The sequence below is a fragment of the Sapajus apella genome, unplaced genomic scaffold (genome assembly GCF_009761245.1).
Source record: "Sapajus apella isolate SASKATOON/1434 unplaced genomic scaffold, GSC_monkey_1.0 scaffold41, whole genome shotgun sequence".
Taxonomy (NCBI): Eukaryota; Metazoa; Chordata; class Mammalia; order Primates; family Cebidae; genus Sapajus; species Sapajus apella.
Genome location: NW_022436981.1, coordinates 12,225,845 through 12,233,162, shown reverse-complemented (window position 1 = coordinate 12,233,162; position 7,318 = coordinate 12,225,845). Strand labels below are relative to the sequence as shown.

The 7,318-nt window shown below is 38.3% G+C and overlaps 1 pseudogene across 1 annotated transcript; it reads right to left on the bottom strand.

Moving 5' to 3' along the window:
• Positions 1–5,280: 5,280 nt before the first annotated feature.
• On the bottom strand, positions 5,281–7,069 carry LOC116565858 (annotated as a pseudogene). Its single transcript, XR_004275628.1, has 2 exons — positions 6,294–7,069; positions 5,281–6,203 (listed from the first exon to the last, which is right to left on the bottom strand). The product of XR_004275628.1 is annotated as an elongation factor 1-alpha 1-like (transcript).
• Between the last annotated feature and the right edge of the window lie 249 nt (positions 7,070–7,318).

Here is a 7,318-nt window from a genome sequence, read left to right as displayed (position 1 = left end):
ATTAGCTGGGCATGGTGGCACGTGCCTGTAATCCCAGCTACTCAGGAGGTTGAGGCAGGAGAATTGCCTGAACCCAAGAGGCAGAGGTTGCGGTGAGCCGAGATAGTGCCATTGCACTCCAGCCTGGGTAATAAGAGCGAAACTCCGTCTCAAAAAAAAAAAAAAAAAAGAAATGTTATTTAAAAAAAAAAGTTTTAATGATTTCGTAGAATTACAGGCATTAGTAAGCATGGTGGGGGGGGCGCTAAGAGATGCTAAAAGTCATGCACAAGATAGTCCTTCATAAAGAAGAACTTTTGAGGGTTCTGCAAAACATTCTAATATCCTCGTAGACATTTTTGCAGAAAGTTACGTATAATTAAAATTGATACTCACCATTATCACTTATCCTAACAATAGTTTTAAGTTTCAAGTTTGCATGTATGGAATGGCTTCTCATCTTATAACTTCTCTTAAATTTGAATTTATTCATGTAAAAATGTATAACAATTTAGTTACTTGAGTATATTTCTAGGTTAGTTGGGACTGAGCATTTACATATTGAACGCTATATTATAGTATTAAAACACATTATTTTATCCTTTGCATTACAGTTCAAGCATTATATCAATTTTTTTCTGAATAAGTGAGTAGGCAATTCTCATTTTAAGATAAAGAAGGTGTTAGAAAATATTTGCATTGAAGGTAATCACTGAGACTGTTTGAACTGAGACCTACTGTCCTGTATCAATTAACGCCAACAACTGGGTACATGGTTGACACACAGCAGGGACAGCATAATAAAAGGGGAATGGCCATTTTTTTCCACATTTATTCTTACTACCTGTGATTAATAATTTTAATAAAGAGTAATTATAGAAATAATTTATTATAAAAGGTAAGGTATTCAAACACAGATGACCTTATTGTTAATTATTAGTATAGGGCCCTTGATATAGTCTAAAAATTTATTTTGTATAATAATATTATATTTTGGAGTTATGTAAAATATTTAAGAATTAAGGAAATACATGTTCTTACTTTCTAAACTCTGATCCAATGCAGTACACTTCTATTTATTCCTCAGGATATGTTGCAACATATTAGAATTATATGTACACTTTTATCATTTTGGGGACTCAAATGCTTTTCCAAAGACTCTATCATGCTAATAAAATGTGTGTTATATTTGCCTATCTGTGTGCCTATATGTCTTGGTCCATGTGGTGCTTTTACAACAGAACACCTGAGACTGGGTAATTTATAAAGAACCGAAAGTTATTTTCTCTAAGTTCTGGGGACTGGAAAGTCCAGAATCAAGACATCAGCATCTGGTTAGAGGTTTCTTGCTGCATCATCACATGGCAGAAGGAAGATAGGCAAAGAGGCAAAATGGGGCCAAACTTCCCTTTTTATAATGTAATTAATCCTACCCATGAGAGTGGAGCCCTCATGTCCTAATTATTTCTCTGAAATTCCACCTCTTAATACTCTAACAATGGTAATAAGCTTTCAACATGAGGACATGAGGTTTTGAAGGAAAATACAACCGAAACACAACACTATGTATCTATTCAGTCATATTCAACTTCGTTTTGTAAGGAATTTAAAGTCACTCAAAAATATTTTGCACACATAGATGTGTACATACAAGAAGATCTTATGCCAGAACTGAAATTATTTTTGACTTAGGAGAAACACTAAATGATTTAGATAATGCCCTGACACACTAATTAATGTACATCCAGAAGTATACAACCAAGGAAGGCGAGGAGGCTCTGAGACCTGCATGCTACAAGGAAAATGTAAACAAGGCAGTTTAGCCTAAAGAGGAAAAGAACTGAGGGTTTTATGATTGCCATTTTCAAGTATTTTTAGAAGAGTGTGACTTGTTCTGCTTTCTTCCAAAACCAGAAATGAAACATGTTATTAAAAATGACATTTCAGTTCAATATAAGGAGGAACTTTCTAGCACTCAACACTGTTCCCAGGCTCCCAAAAAAGTGTGCACTCATAAATTGAATAAATTGATTGAATCTGCACCACTATCTGATAGAAACACAGCAGAAGGAAATTCTGCATGGATAAAATGACAGAGTCCTTTCTTTTTTCTTTCTCTCCGTCTCTCTCTCTCTCTCTCTCTCTCTTTTTTTTTTTTTTTCTTATTTGACAGGGAGTTGTCCTGTTGCCCAGGCTGGAATGCAGTGGTGCAATCTTGGTTCACTGCAACCTCTGCCTCTCAGGTTCAAGAAATTATCATGTCTCAGCCCATTGAGTTGCTGGGACTGCAGACAAACACCATCATGCCTGCGTAATTTTTACATTTTTAGTAGAGATGGGGTTTCACCATGTTGGCCGGGCTGGTTTTGAACTCCTGGCCTCAAGTGGTCCTTCACCTCAGCCTCCCAAAGTGCTGGGATTACGGGCATGAGCCACAACCCCTGGCCAAGTCCTTTCTCATCCTAATGCTTCTAACTAGAAACTTTGGAAAATTTATCTGCTATTTATGTCAATAATTTAATACAAGCTTCTCTCAATGAAATTATATTAATTCTAGCCAGGCTCACCTTTTATAATTATTAGAGTAGAAAATATCAGTGGTCTTTCTAATGGCAAATGACTACCACTATCCTGCAGAGGACGTAACAACATAAACTGAAATAAGTCTGCCCTCGCCTATTGCTCTTTCTAACAGCTAGAAAGGGAAAAAGGCAGAGTTCTTACTACTAATCTCTAGGGAATTTTTAAGAGTCCATGTTAAATTCCTTTTAAAAAAGATATGCATTAAATTTACACAGTGTTACTTCTGTGAATGATTACTTCTATTTTACTTCTTTGATTCATTTAAGAAGACTCATTACTATCTAGAAACAACAATAACAAAAAGGAAGGTAGGAAAGAAAGATACTTCTGCTACTCCACTCCAAATGCCATAACATATTAAAAGCAATATGCCACTGGGAAAAAATATCTGTGTATTTATTTTAATTCCAGGGGATTGTCATGGGGTTTAACATCTTTCCATGTCTCCATAGGGAACATATGATTTCCTAAAACAACAATCTGGAATGCCTATTTTAATTCCCCTCAGGAGGGCAGAATTTATAGTACTACTAATAAAATAATCAGCATCCTAATGGCACACGTGTTTTCTTTTTTCCTTAACTTCTAAAGCGTAACTCTAAAGGTTTTAACAAATGCATTAAAGTTCTACTTCTTAAGAAATTAGTTAGAAAGGAAAATTATGCTCATTTGCTTATTTAAGGAAAGCTACTCATTGTCTCTTCAAAAGAATCTCAATAGTCAATCTGATTAAAGTTTTTATACTAAAGGTAACAGCTCTATTGAGTTTTTAATTTTAAAATATTTCTCACAAATGGCATATAATACTCAGCTTCTGGGTTCTGGGAAATGCATATTTCATACATATTAATTGCTATAAAAGAAGATTAATAACTTGATATTCGCTGCCCTAATCTCTCTTGTCTCCACATACCTCGTCTGAAATTGAAAACTGTAGCCAATTAGGACAGGGTGAAAATGAGACTTTATGATGAGCTGGCACATAGCAGGTAACCCATACTACATGCACATACACACACGTTGAATGATTGAATTAGTGACTCTGCTTTCTTTTCTTATTCTTTTTTTTTTTTTTTTTTGAGATGGAGTCTCACTTTGTCACCAAGGCTGGAGTGTGGTAGCATGGTCTCAGCTCACTGTAACCTCTGTCTCCCAGGTTCAAGAGATTCTTCTGTCTCAGCTTCCCGAGTAGCTGGGACTACAGGCATGCACCACCATGCCGAGCTAATTTTTGTATTTGTAGTAGAGATGGGGTTTCACCAGATTAGCTAGGCTGGTCTTGAACATCTGACCTCAGGTGATCTGCACACCTCAGCCTCCCAAACTGCTAGGATTACAGCCATGAGCCACAGTGCCCAGCCTCTTTTCTGATTCTTTCTCTGTGGAGTTGTCAGAAGATTCTGAAACTCTCAACTACATATGAAAAGTTGCTCATCCTTGAATTGAATCTCTAAATTCATTTCTTGGTCCATCAATAACCAAATCAGTAATACATGTTTGGTTATTCTAATGATGTCCTTTTATAAGTTTCAAGAGCTGTATGAATTCAAGAACTACTTCTGTGTAACAAAGAAAAAGAGAGAAATATATTTTTCCATGCACCATTCTGTCTCTTACCCTGCTACCACAGTTCCTCTATTTCAGGCATCTATTATGCCCAGTTACAGAGGCCATTGATTACTGACACATCATATCTGCCTTTCCAAGCTTCCAGGAAAATACTCTGTCCACAAACTGGAACTGGCCAAGTTCCACTTGCCACTAGATATACAAAAGCCCTCTTCCCATCCACATCTCCAGAGCTTAAAATTTATTTGTACTTATTTCTTGTTTCCTTTTTTGAATATACATCACACAAGCAATAAAAGTTTAACCATTATGTGACATATAAATGTAATGTTTTATGTAACTTCCACCTGCTGCAGAAAATCATCTTAGGTCTATGGGAGATCTTGATAGCTAATAACTACTCTTGTGTGTGCCATCTAATATCATACTGTACTCAGAAATTTTTACAATTTTTCTTTTTCTTTTTTTTTTTTTTTTTTTTTTTGAGACGGAGTTTCACTCATGTTACCCAGGCTGGAGTGCAATGGCGCGATCTCGGCTCACCGCAACCTCCGTCTCCTGGGTTCAAGCAATTCTCCTGCCTCGGCCTCCCGAGTAGCTGGGACTACAGGAGTGCGCCACCATGCCCAGCTAATTTTTGTATTTTTAGTAGAGACGGGATTTCACCATGTTGACCAGGATGGTCTCGATCTGTTGACCTCGTGATCTACCCGTCTCGGCCTCCCAAAGTGCTGGGATTACAGGCGTGAACCACTGCGCCCGGCCACAATTTTTATTTTTCTTAGAAAAATCTAATAATGATGGAAAAGTAACTCAAAATTTAATATTTTAAATAACTATAGGTAAAAAGTTTGGTCAATCATTATACTTCTGTATTCAAATCATGAACTGAAGTAAGTTTTTAAGCCAACAAAAATAATTTACAAATGAGTTCCTCACCCAATCTGGGGCCTAGGAGAATGTATAATGTATATTAGTTCCTGAATCTATCCTTACAGTTTTGAGGAACAAATGAATTCTAACTAATTCTTTTGGCTTTCAATTCTCTGTGTTGTGTGTCTAGTGCAAGCCTTGTACTTTAAACTTTGGTGTTAGATCTCCTTCAAAAGTGCATTGCTTTAAGACTTTAGAATAGTGTAACACCATCAATTTTTTTTTTTCTCATTAAACTTTTTTAATGGGTCTCAAAATTCTGTGACAAATTTTTGGTCAAGTTGTTTCCACTAAAAAGTACTGATTTTAAAAACTAATAACTTAAAACTGCCACAAGCAAAAAAGAAAACCAAATTGGTGCACAAAACGTTCTCCTTTCCTTCTGAAGGCTTTACGATGCATTGTTATCATTAACCAGTCTTTTACTACTAAACTTAAATGGCCAATTGAAACAAACAGTTCTGAGACCGTTCTTCCTCCACCACTGATTAAGACTGAGGTGGCAGGTATTAGGGATAATATTCATTTAGCCTCCTGAGCTTTCTGGGCAGACTTGGTGACCTTGCCAGCTCCAGCAGCCTTCTTGTCCACTGCTTTGATGACACCCACAGCAACTGTCTATCTCATATCATGAACAGCAAAGCAACCGAGAGGTGGAGAGTCTGAGAAGCTCTCAACACACATAGGCTTGCCAGGAACCATATCAACGATGGCAGCATCACCAGACTTCAAGAATTTAGGGCCATCTTCCAGCTTTTTACCAGAATGGCGATGAATCTTTTCCTTCAGCTCAGCAAACTTGCAGGCAATGTGAGCCGTGTGGCAATCTAGTACAGGGACATAGCCAGGACTGATTTGGCCTGGATGGTTCAGGATAATCACCTGAGCAGTGAAGCCAGCTGCTTCCATTGGTGGGTTGTTCTTGCTGTCACCAGCAACGTTGCCATGATGAACATCCTTGACAGACACATTCTTGACATTGAAGCCCACATTGTCCCCAGGAAGAGCTTCACTCAAAGCTTCATGGTACATTTCAACAGATTTCACTTCAGTTGTAACATTGACTGGAGCAAAGGTGACCACCATACCAGGTTTGAGAACACCAGTCTCCACTCGGCCGACAGGAGCAGCACCAATACCTAAGAATCTTTACAGTACACTGTAATAATTAGGTGAAAGCAGACGGCACTTTTACCAACTCCAATTCAGTGTATTAACAATCAAATTACCACCAATTTTATAGACATCCTGGAGAGGCAGGCGCAAGGGCTTGTCAGTTGGATGAGTTGGTGGTAGGATGCAGTCCAGAGCCTCAAGTAGCATGGTCCCACTGGCTTTGCCATCCTTACTGGTGACTTTCCAACCCTTCAACCAAAGCATGTTAGCACTTGGCTCCAGCATGTTGTCAACATTCCAACCAGAAATTGGCACAAATGCTACTGTGTCGGGGTTGTAGACAATTTTCTTAATGTAAGTGCTGACTTCCTTAACGATTTCCTCATATCTCTTCTGGCTGTAGGGTGGCTCAGTGGAATCCATTTTGTTAACACCAACAATTAGTTGTTTCACACCTAGAGTGTAAGCCAGGAGGGCATGCTCTCAGGTCTGCCTGTTCTTGGAGATACCAGCTTCAAATTCACCAACACCAGCAGCGACTATCAGGACAGCACAGTCAGCCTGAGATGTCCCTGTAATCATGTTTTTGATGAAGTCGCTGTGCCCTGGGGCATCAATGATAGTCACGTAGTACTTGCTGGTCTCGAATTTCCACAAGGAGATATCAATGGTGATACCACATTCATGCCTGGCTTTCAGATTATCCAAGACCCAGGAATATTTGAAGGAGCCCTTTCCCATCTCAGTAGCCTCCTTTTCAAATTTTTCAATGGTTCTTTTGTCGATGCCACTGCATTTGTAGATTAGTGGTGGACTTGCCCGAATCTACATGTCCAATGATGACAATGTTGATACGAGTCTTTTCCTTTCCCATTTTGGCTTTTAGGGGTAGTTTTCACGACACTTATGTTCTGGTGGCAAACCCGTTGCGAAAAAGAACACCATCAATATTACATTTAAGCATACTGCTCCCCAAATTCATTATGATATATAAATTTTTGCAGTGAGACATTAATATTTTCACTAACAGGCAACATCTGTTCAAGATAGGTTTGTGTCTAAATGATGCAGGATTTTACTCAGTCTCTTTGCCTTTTGGGGACCTCTGGTCTTGCTCAGGGCATGCTAACTGCCACAG